This window comes from Somniosus microcephalus, chromosome 7 (assembly GCF_052327205.1).
Source record: "Somniosus microcephalus isolate GS21.2 chromosome 7, FLI_Smic_1.0, whole genome shotgun sequence".
Classification (NCBI taxonomy): Eukaryota; Metazoa; Chordata; class Chondrichthyes; order Squaliformes; family Somniosidae; genus Somniosus; species Somniosus microcephalus.
In genome coordinates this window covers 64,722,474-64,740,707 of record NC_140993.1, presented here as the reverse complement: position 1 = coordinate 64,740,707, position 18,234 = coordinate 64,722,474, and the positions used below count along the sequence as shown (strand labels likewise).

General features: G+C 43.6%; 1 protein-coding gene across 2 annotated transcripts in view; it reads left to right on the top strand.

The window, feature by feature from the left end:
- The window catches only part of scap (SREBF chaperone), a 297,372-nt gene that overhangs the window by 74,263 nt on the left and 204,875 nt on the right, over window positions 1–18,234 (top strand). The gene's annotated exons all lie outside the window — the stretch shown is intronic.

Here is an 18,234-nt window from a genome sequence, read left to right as displayed (position 1 = left end):
CCTGAAAGCCCTACTTTTAGTCACGTTTGCTGCAAGTCTGAAATATTTTGAAGGAGAAATACGCAAATGACTTGGCAGGGCGCCAGAAATCATATTTAGAAGGCCTAGCCCTAATTCCTGCCTGGACCCGTAGGAACTTGACATAAACTCTTTTGAAGGGAGTTAAATAAAATGTCCCCAATTTTCACTGATGCCACATTTGACAAAAATGCTTAATCATAGTATACAGCTTCAGAATTTCTGCTTGCATAGTTATGTAACCACCATGTCTTACTGTTTATATGTGGTTCTTCTAGAACTGTTGAGCCTTGTACTGTCTTTAACAATTGAGTTCACAGTTACTCAGATTACCTTGCTTGAAGTGCAAACACATGAAGGAATGACTAGCTGAAGGCAATCAAATTATAGTGCTTGAAAGAATGACTTGCCTTCTCGCATCTCTCAGAAATGTGTTAAACTGGTTCATATATAAAGAATTGCTTTGATGTGCAGTGACTCGTTATGTAAGGAACGTTTTGCACATCACAAAATCCCAAAAAGAGGATAGGGCCACTAAGGTTAATATGTTTCTAGTGATATTGATCGAGGCCAGAGCACCTGCTCTTCTTGAAATAGTGTCATCCAAATCGTTAACATCCACCTTAACACAGACATGGTGTTTAACATCTCCTCCAAAGTATGACATCTCTGACAATGGAACAGTCCACAATGAGTCATAGAGTTATACAGCACAGAAAGAGGCCCTTTGGCCCATCGTGTCTGCGCCATCCATCAATCCCTGTCCAGTCTAATCCCATTTTCCAGCATTTGGTCCATAGCCTTGTATGCAATGGCATTTCAAGTGCTCATCCAAATGCTTCTTGAATGTTGTGAGGGTTCCTGCCTCTACCACCCTTTCATGCAGTGAGTTCCAGATTCCAACCACCCTCTGGGTGAAAAAGTTCCTCCTCAAATCCCCTCTAAATCTCCTGCCCCTTACCCTGAATCTATGTCCCCTTGTTATTGACCCCCCTACTAAGGGGAAAAGTTCCTCTTTATCTACCCTATCTATGCCCCTCATCATTTTGTACACCTCAATCAGGTCCCCCCTCAGCCTTCTTTGCTCCAAGGAAAACAACCCCAGCCTGTTTAGTCTTTCTTCATAGCTGAGGCGCTCCATCCCAGGTAACATCCTGGTGAATCTTCTCTGCACCCTCTCCAAAGCAATCACATCCTTCCTATAGTGAGGCGACCAGAACTGCACACAGTACTCCAGCTGTGGCCTCACCAGCGTTTTGTACAGCTCCATCATAACCTCCCTGCTCTTATATTCTATGCCTCGGCTAATGAAGGCAAGTATCCCATATGCCTTTTTAACCACCTTATCTACCTGTTCCGCTGCCTTCAGGGATCTATGTACATGTACACCAAGGTCCCTCTGACCCTCTGTACTTCCTAGGGTCCTACCACTCATTGTGTATTCCCTTGCCTTATTTGTCCGTCCAAAATGCATCACCTCGCACTTTTCAGGGTTAAATTCCATTTGCCACTTTTCCGCCCATCTGACCAACCCGTTTATATCGTCCTGTAGCCTGAGGCTTTCCTCCTCACATTTTGAGGTGTGCCCATCAGGTACAAAATGTTGATCACACAAAAGTCCTGATTGATTCTTTGGAAATTTGAGCCAATCAATAAACCAATTTACCTCTTATTTCACTGTCTATATATAAGTGCATCTCTCAGAAAATGTTGTTTTAACAGCCACGAGTGCCCTTCTGAATAATGTATTCCCTGACCGCTAGATTGTTTTAAGAGCCATTTTAAAAGCCAACTTCTTGTGACTCTCAACAGGCACTGAACAAGAGGAGTCTCTTCAGCTAACTTTATGATTCTAAGAATTGTCTATGAAAAGGAAGACCCTGAAACTTGAAATAACTTAGTATCTGCTGCCATCTTTTGTACAGTTACTATAACCTGCATACATTGTATACATAGGAGATCCCAATCACAGTGTATAAACAAACAATTTGGGATTGCTGCAGTAGTACGGAGTTGAGATTCTTTCAGGAAAATATGTTTTCTACTTTCTGTAATCCCACCACGTTCTGACATATGTCCTCCATCTGCCTAATGGCATGGTCATTTTCCAACCTAGTTTTTTTGCTAATGCAGTCTACACTATATTTCAAAAAGATGTAAAATTATTCAGTTATTTCTCTGGTGCATTTTCTTTTCCATCTGGGTTCCACCGAGCCCAAGTTGAAATACACAAAATGTTCAGTGTTAATTGAATATGGTTAGGAGGGTGTTTTAAGTTGCTTGTGCAAAGAAAATGTGTGAATAGTTTAGCATTTTAATATAACCCCTTTGTTTCCTTCCAGCTCCTTTGCTGAAACTGGGTTACACGACCATCTGCCATTTCACAAAACAAGACTACTTTGTGTAGATTAGTCACATGATCCAGTGAATCTTAAAATGAGACCTATTCAGCATTTATTCGTCCCATTCTGTCTCAGAGCACTCAACATTGTAATGAATAGCCCATTTTGTTAATGCTAATTTTGTTGTGGCTATATCTTTCCTTCAAGCTTTTTATTCACTTCTGAGTAACCTTCATTAAAACCTTGATATAATTATTGGAATGTGTGCTACTAAACAGTTAATCTAATACAGTGGACATTCATAAATAATTAACTGAAACATACAAAAAGTGTGCACGGGTCACTAGGTACATTAAATGTTTATCAGGGTTACTGATGCCTGTGCTTGGGAACAGATCTATCTGTTTGTGCCCCCCCCCCTCCATTTTGTTGAATAGGTTGATGAATAATAATCGCTCTATTTGTATAATAAATAATGGATGGTGAGTGACTTCAACATAGTCATTTCATTGAGCAATCCAGGTGGTTTCTATAATGAGTAATGGATACCTGAGAGGCTGAGAGCAAATCCATTGTTTTAAGAAGGATTCAGATGACACAAACAATTTATAATAAATGATCTAGATTTTGAGATGAGATTATATAGCTGATTTTACAATCTAGGTTATATTTAGGTTTTTGTGCCTAGATGCTGGTACAAAGCTAGGTGATATTGCAGTGAGTGACTCTCGGCACTTTTATGGAGTCAACTCATTTGATTATTCATGGCTGCCTGTGCTGCTTTGGTCTTGTGCAGAGAGCTAGCCTAATGTAGAATACACAAAACTTAGCCAGCAGCTCAAACTTACAAGGATGTGCGCTGTTAAAGGTAAAGGCTGCAAATGGGGATAAATATTATTTCAGCTTTTATAAAGCTTCAGCATGCATTTTAAATATTTGTCCGTTTTTCCCAAGGCTGGGAGGCAGGAGAGGAGAGGCAAGGAAGTGCCAGTCAAAAGTGAGCTGAAAGGAAACCTAATGTGGACGCACAAAATCGATTCTGTGGGAAAGTGATGAAGTGGTTGTTAGATTAGCCAATTTGTTGATATTAGCTTATCTCTAGTCTTTCAAATAATCAGGATCGACTGCAAACCAATATGGTGGAAATCTTGTGTTTAATCAGAGTTTAAGATGGAATATAACACCCTAGTTATACAGCAAAAACATACGACCGTGACAAGCAGCTGGTACCAGACCCGATCGGATAGATGGTTGGCGTGCGCGAACAGCTCTTCCCTTTACCGTCTGTGTTAAAGGCTCTTTAGATCATTCTTTTGTTCTCTTTTTAGGGATGGGCCTAAAGTAGGATATGGACAGGGCTATCTGACCTGTAAGGGTTCTTTCTAAACCAAGGTGCCCAATGTCGCGTCGAGTTCTTTGTCTCAACTTCGAGATAAAGATTCTCCCTCCAGGAGGGGTCTTCACAATCATTACACATGCTTTATTGTTTGTACGTTTTGAAGGCCTACCCATCGGAATTTCTCTTATCTCCCATGTCCCTATCCTCCATAGTTTGGAGTCAGACATGCCATTCTTGGCCATCAGATGTTCGTAACTGCTTGTTATCAGTTATTTATGTTCATGCAACTATTGTACCATGGAATGAATCATTAAATTCCCAAAGATATCTTCTATTCTATGTCGTTACACTGAATTAACTTACACATTTTAAAGCAGCTTTGTTAAACAAAGTCAAAATCCTAATTTAGCATTAGAATCTGGTTATTAGCAATAATGGAAGAAACATAGGCGTTGGGCCTTGGTTGGCCAAATCAAAGATACAGTCAACAACCTTTCTAGCACACACACAGCAGACAGCTAGTCTGGAAACAAGGTCACCGCCACGGTGCAGAATATTATAACATCTGCAGGGAACCAAAACATAAGCAAATTCTAAGCATCTATCCAGTTATTCTAATACTAATTTGAAGAGACTTTTTGCCTCAAGTTCTAATACAATCATCTAAGCACAGTATTATTTGCATCACCCCATATATTTTGGATACCCTATTTCTAACATGGTACAGTATCCAAAACTGTTGTTTGATCCTGGGAAAATGGACGTATTGATGCGTGAGGTGGGTGCAAGAAAGGTTGCCCTTAATGGCACTTTAGGACCCCCTCCTCTGTGGACAGCAGTACACTATTCCTGGTAGCAGGTGCTGACCAGGTTCAACACTATGTACAGTGCTTGCACACCTGGGAACAAATACAAAGAAGATGGCACAGTTTAACATACTTTATGGAATCTTGCAAGGTAAGCCTACCCAATAGTACCACTTATCAGGTAGATGGCCCAAAATTCTATGGCACAAAGTGTTATCTGTTAACCTTCAAGATGCAACATACAATTGAGTGCTTGGCTACACTCATGCTTTCCAAGGACATCATACCTCAAGTCATTGTAACACTACCAGCTGGAATTATGCAGTCACTTACTGTCAAACAGGTTGGCTTGCAGTTTGGGCACATGTCTGTCACCCTGCATGTGTGTCCAGAATTTCAAGACTACTTTTCTGCTTGGACAAGGTGGCGCATCAAACAAACAATCCAGACGAGAAGACTGGTGAAGTGCAGGTGCAAAGGCACATCTCCTCTGATATGCCCAAGTAGTTCTGGGAACCACATACTTGGATAATGGCAGGCCTGTGTGGGATGCCTTGGATGCAGACAAAACTATTCTGATCATTCCTCTGATGAAGGGTCATCGACCTGAAACGTTAACTCTGTTTCTCTCTCCACAGATGCTGCCCGAGCTGCTGAGTATTTCCAGCATTTTCTGTTTTTATTCCTCTGCAGCAATTCCTCATCCTCAAGTTCTCTTGAATTACCAGCAGAATAACCATCTTCATCTTAACACTTTTGTGTGTTTAAAATACATTTTAAGCTCCCTGAAATGTTACAGTCTTAAAACAGATACAGAAAATAAGCCAAGAACAAAAGAATAAACAAATGCAAAATGGAGAAAAGGAGCCAAAAAGTAAAAAAAATGTGATTATGTGTAAATCAACCCTAAAACAAAACAACTCCACTTTAAGGCAGGTCAAAATTCAAAAGACAAGAAGGGCCTTCTACTCCAAGCATTTTTTTTGAAGGTTTAAAGCAATGCATGCACGTTTCCCATGCAAACCCAGGCCAAGTAAATTTTATTAAGGGCTAAATGACGCTGCTGCACAATGTGGATGTTAGCTCCCGCAAACCCACAGTAAAACAGCCATAACCAGATAGATCATGTCTGACTAATGTAGAGTTTTTTGAGGAGGTCACGAACATGGTAGATAAGTCTATGGATGTTATCTATATGGATTTCTAGAAGGCATTTAATAAGGTTCTGCGGAAGAGATTAATACCAAAAATGAAAACACATGGAATTGGCGGTAACCTTAGGACATGGGTTGGTAATTGGTTGAGATTTTGAAGACAAAAAGTAGGGATAAAAGGAACATGCTCTAATTGGCAGGCTGTGATGTGGGGTTTCCCCGGGTATCTACTCGAACTTCAGCTTTTCACCATGCATATCAATGACTTGGATGAAGGTCTAGAGAGTTATAACAACAACTTCTATTTATATAGCGCCTTTAACGTAGTAAAACGTCCCACGGCACTGCACAGGAGTATTTTAAGCCACATAAGGATAAATTAGGGCAGGTGACCAAAATCTTGGTCAAAGGGGTAGGTTTTAAGGAGCGTCTTAAAGGAGGAAAGAGAGGTAGTGAGACGGAGAGGTTTAGGCAGGGAAATTCAGAGCTTAGGGCCTAGGCAACAGAAGGCACGGCCACCAAAGGTTGAGCGATTATAATCAGGGATACGCAAGAGGGCAGAATTAGAGGATCGCAGATATATTGGGAGGTTGTGGGGTTGAAGGAGATTCCAGAGATAGGAAGGGGCGATGCCATGGGGGAATTTGAAAACAAGGATGAGAATTTTAAAATCGAGGCGCTGCTTAACCGGGAGCCAATGTAGATCAGCGAGCACAGGGGAAATGGGCAAACAGGACTTGGCGTGAGTTAGGACACAGGCAGCCAAGTTTTGGATGACCTCAAGTTTACGTAGGGTAGAATGTAGGAGGCCAGCCAGGAGTGTGTTGGAATAGTCAAGTCTAGAGGTAACAAAGGCATGGATGAGGTGAAGCAAGGGCGGAGATGGACGATGTTACGGAGGTGAAGTAGGCGGTCTTTGGTATGCTGTGGATATGTGGTTGGAAGCTCATTTCAGGGTCAAATATGACACCAAGGTTGCGAACAGTGTGGTTCAGCCTCAGACAGATGTTAGGGAGAGGGATGGAGTCAGTCGCTAGGGAACAGAGTTTGTGGCAGGGACCAAAAACAATGGCTTCGGTCTTCCCAATATTTAATTGGAGAAAATTTTTGCTCATCCAGAACTGTTATGTCGGACAAGCAGTCTTGACCCCTCCCCACCGTGGAGTGGTCGAGAGAAGAGGTAGTGAGGTAGAGCTGGGTGTCGTCCGCTTACATGTGGAAACTGACACTGTGTTTTCGGATAATGTCGCCAAGGGGCAACATGTAGATGAGAAATAGGAAGGGGACAAGGATAGATCCTTGGGGGACACCAGAGGTAACAATGCGGGAGTAGGAAGAGAAGCCGTTACAGGTGATTCTCTGGTTACGATTAGATAGATAAGAATGGAACCAGGCACGTGCAGTCCCACACAGCTGAATGATGGTGGAGAGGCGTTGGAGAAGGATGGAGCGGTCAACCGTGTCAAAGTCTGCAGACAAGTCAAGAAGGACGAGGAAGTCAAAGTTTGCAGAAGATACTAAGGCTGCACCTAGAGATTAAATGAGTGGGCAAAACTATAGCAAATGGAGTTCAATTTGGGGAAGTGTGGGATCATCCACTTTAGATCTAAGAAAGGCAAATCAGAATCTTTTCTTAATGGTGCGAAATTAGGATCTGGAGGAGCAAAGGGGTTTGGGTGTCCATGTATATATCATTAGTAAAAGCTAGTGCATAGGTACAAAAAATAATCAAAAAGGCTGATGGGATGTTGCTCTTTATCTTAATGGAGCTGGGATATGCCTCCATTTTATAGAGCCTTGATCAGATCACATCTGAAGTACCGCATTTAGTCTGTCACTTTAATTCTCCGCTTCACTCCCATTCTGATCTCTCTGTCCTCGGGCTATTGCATTGTTCCAATGAAGCTCAACGTAAGCTCGAGGAACAGCACCTCATCTTTCGATTGGGCACTTTACAGCCTTCCGGACTCAACATCGAGTTCAACAATTTCAGATAATCCCTCCTCCCATTTTTCATGCTGTACGATTTTACCATTCCCATTTGCAACATTTTATCTTTCCTGCCTCTTACATAAGCATAGTATGTTCTTTCAATTCCTTCCTCCCCTCCTAAACCCCGCCCCCTGTCTCTGCACCTGCTTAATATCTTACATCTCCAGCTTTTTCCAGTTCTGATGAAGGGTCCCAGACCTGAAACGTTAACTCTGTTTCTCTCTCCATGGATGCTGCCTGGCCTGCTGAGTATTTCCAGCATTTTCTGCTGTTATTTCAGATTTCCAGCATCCGCAGTATTTTGCTATTGTACTGCATTTAGTTTTGGGCACCTCAGGAAGGATATATTGATGTTGGAGGGGATACAGTGCAGATTCAACAAAATTATACTGGAGCTTAAAGGGTTAAATTATGAGGACAGGTTGTAGGAACTCCTTGTTTGTAAAAGTTTATAAAATTGAGGGGATATCTAATTGCAGTCTTTAAAATGATAGTGATGGATAGGGTAGAATACAGAGAAACTATTTCCTCTTGTAGGCGAATCCAGAACAAAGGGGCATAATTTTAAAATTAGAGCTGGCCCATTTAGGAGTAAAATCATGAGGCACTTTTTCACACAAAGGGTAATGCAAATCTGGAACTCTCCCTAAAAGAATTGCGGTTGCTAGCTCAATTGAAATTTTCAGGGCTGAGATCAGTAGATTTTTATTAGATAAGAGTATGGAGATAGGCAGAAAGGTGAGTAAATGGAGCTGAGGTGCAGATCAGCCATGATCTAATTCAATGGCTTGAGGGGTTGAATGGCCTACTCCTGTTCCTATGTTTTCTCTGTTAACATAATTCTAGCACAGAGTAGGCGCAAGACCTACTTCCAGAATTTTGCCAACCACCTCCCCCTCAAATAATGTCTGTGAGATTGGCACATCTGACTGTAAAATTACTCATTATATTCTTGAAATCATTTCTGCGCATCTATTCGCTTTTTTTGTGTGTGAGCATATGAACCCTCTCTACTCCGTCTGACCCGTTTTGGTCTTGCTAGGCCTCATGCACTGTATCATCTGTCATTGAGGGCAAGCCAACTACTCTAGGATCTCTACTGCTATCACTCTTCACCTGTCTGATGTAAGGCACTAACCAGCAACCTGATGATGCCACTCAATCAGATTTTTATTTATTCCTTATCTCCCCCACAGCAGTGTTGCTGAGAATATGCATAAAACAACAACAAATTACAATTAAGAAAGGTGGTGAACATAGAAATAAGTAAGTAGCAATGCAAACCAAAAATTACTAACTGTGATATCCCAAAATGACCATTTGAAAATGGGAGCCATCAAACAGATATCAGCGACAAGGATCAGGGGTCATAGGAAGTCAGAAGAACTGGAGTAGTCCATTCAGCCCCTCAAGTCTATTCAGTTATGGCTAATCTGTTTCTCAATTCCATTTACCCGCCTTTCTCCGTATCCCTTGATATTCTTAACCTTACAAAAATCTATCTGTCTCAATCTTGAAAATTTCAATTGACCCAGCATCCACAGCCTTTTAAGGGAGAGTTTTCAAGATTTCCACTACCCTTTGTGTGGAAAAAATACTTGCTGATTTCACTCTTAATTGGCCTAGCTCTATCAAATCAATCAAATCAAATCAACTTTTATTGTCATTGTTAGTGCACAAGTGCAGTACAACGGAATGTAGGCTTGTGGCTCCCGAGAGTGTACAATTTGGATTAGGACACTTAAACATTTCAACATACATTTGTACATATATATTAGCATAAATATGACCATAATAAAGTGCATCGGCAGATGTGCAGGCTTTAGTGTTTATTTGTGGAGTTCAGTAGGATGACAGCCCTGGGAAAGAAGCTGTTCCTAAATCTGGTCGTACGGGTGCGAATGCATCTGTAGCGTCTTCCAGATGGTAGGAGGGCGAACAGACTGTGGCTGGGGTGGGTAGGGTCTTTGATGATGGACCGTGCCCTCCGTAGGCAGCGTTTCTGATACATATGTTCTATGGTCGGTAGCCGGGTGCCGGTAATGCGTTGGGCAGTTTTGACTACCCGCTGCAGGGCTTTCCGGTCATGGGAGCTACAGCTGCCGTACCATACCGTGATACAGTTTGTCAGGATGCTCTCTATAGTGCAGCGGTAGAAGTTAGAGAGGATCAGGGGTGACAGATTACATCCCTTCAGCCTCCTCAAGAAATCTAGGCGCTGCTGGGCCTTCTTCACCAGAGAGGAGGTGTTGAGGGACCAGGAGAGGTCTTCCGTGATGTGGACTCCGAGGAACTTAAAGCTGGCCACCCTTTCCACCTCCGCCCCATTGATGTGGATGGGGGTGTGACTTCCGCCTTTGGACTTCCTGAAGATTAGAGGTTCACTAGGTTGATTCCTGGGATGAGAAGGTTGTCCTATGAAGAGAGATTGAGTGGAATAAGCCTATACTCTGAAGTTTAGAAGAATGAGAGGTGATCTCATTGAAACATACAAGATTCTGAGAGAGCTTGACAGGGTAGATGCTGAGAGTCTGTTTCCCCTGGCTGGGGAGTCTAGAACTAGGGGGACATAATCTCAGACTAAGGGGTCGGCCATTTAGGACTGAAATGAGGAGAAATTTCTTTGCTCAAAGGGTTGTGAATCTTTGGAATTCTCGTAGGCTGTGGATGCTCAGTCATTGAGAATATTCAAGGCTAAGATCGATAGATTTTTGGACTCTCAAGGGAATTAAGGGATATGGGAATCGGGCGGGAAGGTGGAGTTGAGGTCGAGGATCAGCCATGACCTTACTGAATGGCAGAGCAGGCTCGAAGGGCCGTATGGCCTATTCCTGATTCTATTTCTTAAGTTCTTAAGAAAGAAAAACTTGCATTTATATAGCATATTTCACAACCTCAATGTCCCAAAGCACTGTACAGCCAATTAAGTACTTTTGAAGTGTAGTCACTGTTGTAAGAAACATGGCAGCCAATTTGGGCACAGCAAGGTCCCAAAACAGCAATGTGATAATGACCAGTTAATCTGTTTTTTACTGATGTTGATTGAGTGATAAATATTGGCCAGGACACTGGTGAACTCCCCTGCTCTTCTTCAAAATACTGCCATGGAATCTTATACCAACCTGAAAGAGCAGTTGGGACCTCAGTCTCATCCGAAAGACGACACCTCCAACAGTGCAACACTCCCTCTGTACTGCACTGGAGTGTCAACCTAGATTGTTTTTTTTATTCGCATGGGATGTGGGCGTCGCTGGCAAAGCCAGCATTTATTGCCCATCCCTAGTTGCCCTTAAGGTGGTGGTGAACCGCCTTCTTGAACTGCTGCAGTCTGTGTGGTGAAGGTACTCCTATAGTGCTGTTAGGTAGGGAGTTCCAGGATTTTGACCCAGCGACAATGAAGGATCGGCGATATACTTCTAAGTCAGGATGGTGTGTGACTTGGAGGGGAAATTGGAGGTGGTGGTGTTCCCATGCGCCTGCTGCCCTTGTCCTTCTAGGTGGAAGAGGTCGCGGGTTTGGGAGGTGCTGCCGAAGAAGTCTTGGCGAGTTGCTGCAGTGCATCTTGTAGATGGTGCACACTGCCGCCACGGTATGCTGGTGGTGGAGGAAGTGAATGTTTAAGGTGGTGGATGAGGTGTCAATCAAATGGCTGCTTTGTCCTGGATGGTGTTGAGCTTCTTGAGTGTTGCAGCTGCACTCACCCAGGCAAGTGGGGAGTATTCCATCACACTCCTTACTTGTGCCTTGTAGATGGTGGAAAGGCTTTGGGGAGTCAGGAGGTGAGACACACTCCACAGAATACCTAGTCTCTGACCTGATCTTGTTGCCACAGTATTTATGTGGCTGATGGTGGGGGATTCGGCGATGGTAATGCCGTTGAATGTCATGGGGAGGGAGGTAGACTCTTGCTTGTTGGAGATAGTCATTGCCTGGCACTTCTGTGGCGCGCATATTACTTGCCCACTTATCAGCTCAAGCCTGAATGTCGTCCAGATCTTGTTGCATGCGGGCATGGACTGCCTCATTATCTGAGGAGTTGTGAATGGCGCTGAACATTGTGCAGTCATCAGCGAACATCCCCATTTCTGACCTTATGTTGGAGGGAAGGTCATTGATGAAGCAGCTGAAGATGGTTGGGCCTGGGACATTGCCCTGAGGAACTCCTACAGCGATGTCCTGGGGCTTTGATGATGGACCTTCAATCACCACAACCATCTTCCTTTGTGCTAGGTATGACTCCTTCCAGTGGAACGTTTTCCCCCTGATTCCCATTGACTTCAGTTTTAGTAGGGCTCCTTGATGCCACACTCGGTCAAATGCTGCCTTGATGTCAAGGGCAGTGACTCTCACCTCACCTCTGGAATTCAACTCCTTTGTCCATGTTTGGACCAAGGCTGTAATGAGGTTGGGAGCCGAGTGGTCTTGGCGGAACCCAAACTGTGCAACAGTGAACAGGTTGTTAGTGAGTAAGTGCCGCTTGATAGAACTGTCGATGACACCTTCCATCACTGTGCTGATGATTGAGAATAAACTGATGGGGCGGTAATTGGCCGGGTTGGATTTGTCCTTTTTGTGGACAGGACATACCTGGGCAGTTTTCCACATTGTTGGATAGATGCCAGTTTTGTAACTGTACTGGAACAGCTTGGTTAGAGGCGCTGCTAGTTCTGGAGCACAAGTCTTCAGCACGATAACCGGGATGTTGTCTGAGCCCACAGCCTTGGTTGTATCCAGTGCGCTCAGCCGTTTCTTGATATCACGTGGAGTGAATCGAATTGGCTGAAGACTGGATTAAGTACCTGGAGTGGGGCCTACTTGTTCTGGATTCCCCCACCAGACCCAGTGAAATCACTCCAAATTTGAGTAAACACATCTTTAGTCAAATCTATGCTAAATTTGCTTTTCAATTATTTCCATTTACATCCTCTGGCTCTGTTTTCTTCCTATGGAATCGTCACATTGCACTCTGTCCTGGTTAATGTTCTAACCTAAGCTGGAAATGGCATCTTGTCCAATTACTTCCTGTGCAGATTTTAAAAGACTAAAATTAGGGACTGGTCACCACACTTTAGGAAGGATGTGAAGGCCCTTGAGCGGGTGCAGAGGAGATTTACCAGAATGGTTCCGGGGATGGGGGATCTTAGCTACAATATAAGGACAGGTTGGAGAAGCTGGATTTGTTTTCATTAGAGCAAAGGAGGTTGCGGGGTGATTTGATAGAGGTGTACAAGATTATGACTGGGAAAGGCTGTTCCCACTACTTGATGGTACAAGGACTAGGGGACATAGATTTAAGGTATTGGGCAAGAGATACAGTGGGGATGTGAGGAAAAACTTTTTTACGCAGCGAGTGGTGAGGACCTGGAACTCGCTGCTGATGGAAGTGGTGGAAACAGAGACAATGTTTTCAAGGGAGTCTGGATAGGCACTTGAGGGAAATAAATTTGCAGGGCTACGGGGATAGAGCGGGGGAATGGGACTGACTGGATAGCTCTGCAGAGAGCCAGCACGGACTCGATGGGCCGAATGGCCTCCTTCTGTGCTGTTATGACTATGAAGTGAGATAGTTTGTTTTTGTGTGAAATTTATGCCATCCCAAACAGGTTGGTCCAGGTAACTGATGTGGTTGGATTTTTGTTTTGGCTGGTTTTAAATGTTCACAAGGGATGACTATTCCTTCAGAGTGACCATCCTGTCCCTTTGATCAGAGAGAACAATCTCTACTTTGTGTGAAACTTCTAGTTTTAATGAAATTCATTTGATCTTTGTGAGCTACTTCTGGTAAAATAATTTCCAGCATGAATGCAGTGGCCTTTGTAATTATACTATAATATGCGATTACATTTAAAAATAATATTAGTGTGTAAGTACATTGTGAGGACAGGTTGTGTAAACTTGACTTGTATTCCCTTGAGTATAGGCAATTGAGGGATGACTTGACTGAGGTGTTTAAAATGTTAAAAGGATTTGATAGGATAGATAAGGAGAAACTATTTCCTCTGATGAGGCATCAAAAACAAAGGGACATAATTTTAAAATTGGAGATAGGCCATTCAGGAGTAAAATCAGAAAGCACTTTTTTATATAAAGGGTAGTAGAAATTTGGAACGGTCCTCAAATTCTGTGGATGCTTTCAAGTCAGAGATAAGTAATTTTTTGTTAGGTAAGTGATGGGCCTTCAATAACCACAAAACTAGAAGTTATAGACTTAAACAAGTTGGCTTTTAATCACTAAGATCAGAGCTAACATCTCAACACGCCGACTGGTTCACAGGAATGAGTCATACAGATCCTGGGATCTTTATGTAAGAGAAGTCAGGGGCGGAGCCAAGAGCCAAGACCTGGAACCTCCCAGGTTAGTCGGGAAAGAGGAAGTGAAACTATACACAGTGGGGGAGGGTAATATACATGAGTGCAAAACGAATACAGGATCAAGACAAACAGATTTCATTACATTCACCCCTTCTATAGATTTAGTCCATCGGGGTGATGTTTCTTAAAAGTTGGTATAAGTGAGTCTGTCAGGAGGTTTTGCAGTTCTCAGTGATCGGCGCAAAGCCGGTTGGGGTGCCTCTAGGGGAGTGGATTCTGGTTCCTCTGCTGTCCGGGCCTCCGCAGTGTCTTCCAGGTTATCTGCAGTGTCCTCCAGGTTAAAGTTGGGTATTGATACCTCTGGGCGTCCTGTCTCTTTGTAGTGTAGGTCTTCATCAGGTAGTCTCCCATCGTTCTCTCCGCTCCCCGAGGGAGCGAGGTCTTTTATGGAAACAGTGTCCTCTCGCCCGTCAGAGTATTCGATATAGGCGTACTGAGGGTTTGCATGGAGGAGCTGTACCTTTTCCACAAGGGGGTCCGTTTTATGGCCTCTCACGTGCTTCCGCAATAGTACTGTCCCCGGAGACGTCAGCCACGCGGGTAGAGATATGCCCGAGGTGGATTTCCGGGGGAAAACGAACATCTTTTCGTGAGGGGTAGTGTTAGTGGCTGTACATAACAGAGACCTTATGGAGTGGAGCACGTCTGGGAGGAATTCCTGCCAGCGGGAGGTCAGAAGGCCTTTTGACTTTAAGGCTAACGTGACAGCCTTCCAAACAGTAGCATTCTCCCTTTCCACTTGCCCATTACCCCGGGGGTTGTAGCTAGTGATTCAGCTAGTGGCTATCCTCTTCGAGAGCAGGAACTGGCGCAGCTCGTCACTCATGAATGACGTCCCCCTATCGCTGTGTATGTAGTTCGGCATGCCAAACATGCAGAATAGATTACAGAGACACTTGATGACCGTGGCACTGGTCATGTCTGGGCAGGGAATGGCGAAGGGGAAGCGGGAATATTCATCAATGATATTGAGGAAGTATACATTACGGTCGGCAGAGGGAAGGGGTCCCTTGAAGCCCAGACTTAGGCGCTCGAATGGGCGTGTGGCTTTGATAAGGTGTGCACGGTCAGGCCTGTAGAAACGAGGCTTGCATTCCGCACAGATGCGGCAGGCTCTGGTCATTGCCCTGACCTCCTCGATGGAGTGGGGCAGATTGCGGGACTTTATAAAATGGTATAGTCGGGTGACCCCTGGGTGACAGAGGTCGTTGTGGAGACCCTGTAATTTGTCCGTATGAATGCTGGCACACATTCCCCGCGATAGGGCGTCTGGGGGTTCATTAAGGGCTCCCGGCCTGTACGTAATATCATAGTCGAACGTGGATAGTTCGATCCTCCACCTGAGTATTTTGTCATTCTTGATTTTTCCCCTTTGTTATTAAACATGAAAGCCACCGACCGCTGGTCGGTGAGCAGGGTGAAACGTTTGCCGGCTAGGTAGTGTCTCCAGTGCCGCACTGCCTCCACTATAGCCTATGCCTCCTTCTCGACAGAAGAGTGCCTGATTTCAGGTCCCTGAAGGGTTCGGGAGAAGAAGGCCACAGGTCTCCCAGCCTGATTTGAGGGTCGCAGCTAAGGCAAAGTCTGACGCATCGCTTTCGACTTGAAAGGGAATGCATTCGTCCACTGCACACACTGCAGCCCTTTCAATGTCCTGTTTAATACTGGTGAAAACCTCCCGAGCTTCAGCTGATAGTGGGAAGGACGTCGATTTAATGAGGGGTCGGGCCTTATCAGAGTAATTGGGCACCCATTGGGCATAATACGAAAAAAATCCCAGGCACCTTTTTAAAGCTTTGGGATTGTGTGGCAGGGCCAGTTCCTTTAGGGGGCGTAATCGGTCAGGGTCCGGCCCAATTACCCCATCTTCTACCACACAGCCGAGGATACAGAGACGGGTTGTGTTGAAGACACATTTGTCTTCGTTGTAGGTTAGATTCAGCTTTAGGGCAGTTTTAAAAAATCTCGCAAGATTTAGATCGTGGTCTTGCTGGTTGTGCCCGCAGATAGTGACATTGTCCAGATAGGGGTAGGTAGCTTGTAGTTTATTCTCGTCAACCATGCGGTCCATCTCACGTTGGAAGACCGAGACCCCATTTGTTACTCCGAAGGGCACTCTGAGAAAATGGTAGAGGCGCCCATTCGCCTCGAAGGCGGTGTATGGGCGGTCCTCCATTCTAATGGGGAGCTGGTGATACGCGGATTTGAGGTCGATAGTCGAGAAGACTCGGTATTGCGCAATCTGGTTGACCATTTCTGATATGCGGGGTAAAGGGTAGGTGTCCAGCTAGGTATAAATATTAATAGTCTGGCTGTAGTCAATTACCATCCGTTTCTTTTCGCTATTTTTAACTATGACTACTTGGGGACGCCACGGGCTGGTACTGCATTCAATAATGCCTTCCCGCAGGAGTCTGTCCACTTCCGCCTTGATAAAGTGTCTTCCTGTGAACCAGTCGGCGTGTTGAGATGTTAGCTCTGATCTTAGTGATTAAAATTGATGGGCCTTCAATAACCACAAAACTAGAAGTTATAGACTTAAACAAGTTGGCTTTTAATCATTAAGTTCAGAGCTAACATCTCAACACGCCGACTGGTTCGCAGGAATGAGTCAGACAGATCCTGGGATCTTTATGTAAGAGAAGTCAGGGGCGGAGCCAAGACCTGGAACCTCCCAGGTTAGTCGGGAAAGAGGAAGTGAAACTATACACAGTGGGGGAGGGTAATATACATGAGTGCAAAACGAATACAGGATCAAGACAAACAGATTTCATTATAGTAAGGGTCTCAAGGGATATGGAGGAAAGTTGGGAAAATGGAGTTGAGGTGCAGATCAGCTATGATCTAATTGAATGGCAGGACAGGCCCCAGGGCCTGAATAGCCTACTCCTGTTATTAATGTTACTGTATTACTACACTCGGAGAGGTTTACCTTCTTTACCTTATGAGACTCTATGGGTTTTTATAAGTACAGCGAACGCTGAACTATGCTAATTTATGTCCATTATAAGCAAGAAAAGCAGTCAATAATTGCCTTTGAGTGATAAACGGTCGCATTAATATAATACTGCAGACAAAAATATTAAGGAAGTTCAAAACACAGTTGGATGCTAATTGGGTGAGAATTAGCATTTATATAGCAATCCTCATATTGAGAGCAACGGGTACTAGAGGGTTTTTCATCAATTGACTGGCCTTTTCTTGTCCTTGACTTTTTTGGTATTCCAACAGCAGCTTTTCTAAAACTTAAAAAAATGCTTTATAGATGCTTGTCAGTTTTTTGACAGTCAGCTGAATACTACTTGTGATACAACTTACGTAATCATTCATTGTAAGTAGCAAGTACAAATTACTGACCATGGATTCTGATTAAGAGCTCAAGTGCATAAAGTTGTAACTTGTGCTATAGAAAGCAACATTATTCCGGAAGCAGTTAAATCATGGCTAATTTGTCTACATTTCCTGCAACTACAGCCAATTTAAATAAAGTAATCAATTATTTCTATCTACTACAACCCACAAAACACGGATTGCTTTTAATGCATTTGGTTTGGTAAAACTGATTTTGTCTAGTTTACCTAACTGACCAGACAAATGATGTATGGTATAAATATAACATCCTGCATTTATTTGTCCATTAGTTTTAGTGATCTTTATCGTTAAATCTGTGACCAAAATTACAGGTTTGTACTTCTGTATATAACCAAACATTTGTGTGAAGTATATGAAGCATGCCTACATACAGGTCAGACTGGGTAAGGACAGCAGGTTTCCTTGGTCATTCGTAAACCATTTGGTTTTTACGACAATCCGACAGCTTCATGGTCACTTTTGCTGATACCAGCTTTTCTATCATGATAATGTGCATTTGTTAATTTTGTTGACTGGTTCGAGTTATAAATGACTAGCTTAGTGGATTAATTGAGACATCAGTGTAGGATAGCTTTTAATGCCCATTTTACCAACAAGATTGGAAAAGCAGTCAGTAAAAGTTGGCCACTTGTGTTTACCTGACATTAACAAATCTGGGAACAGTGTATCTTGCCATCTTCAGTCCAGCCCCTCTTCCTATATCTCTCTGCCTTGCTACATCGCTCCTTACTTCAAGGTTATCCTCAAATATTTGTTCATAATATTTTCTGACAACCTCCATGAAGATACTATTCACGGATGACACTAAATCTGTGTGATAAAACAAGATTGCCCAAGGA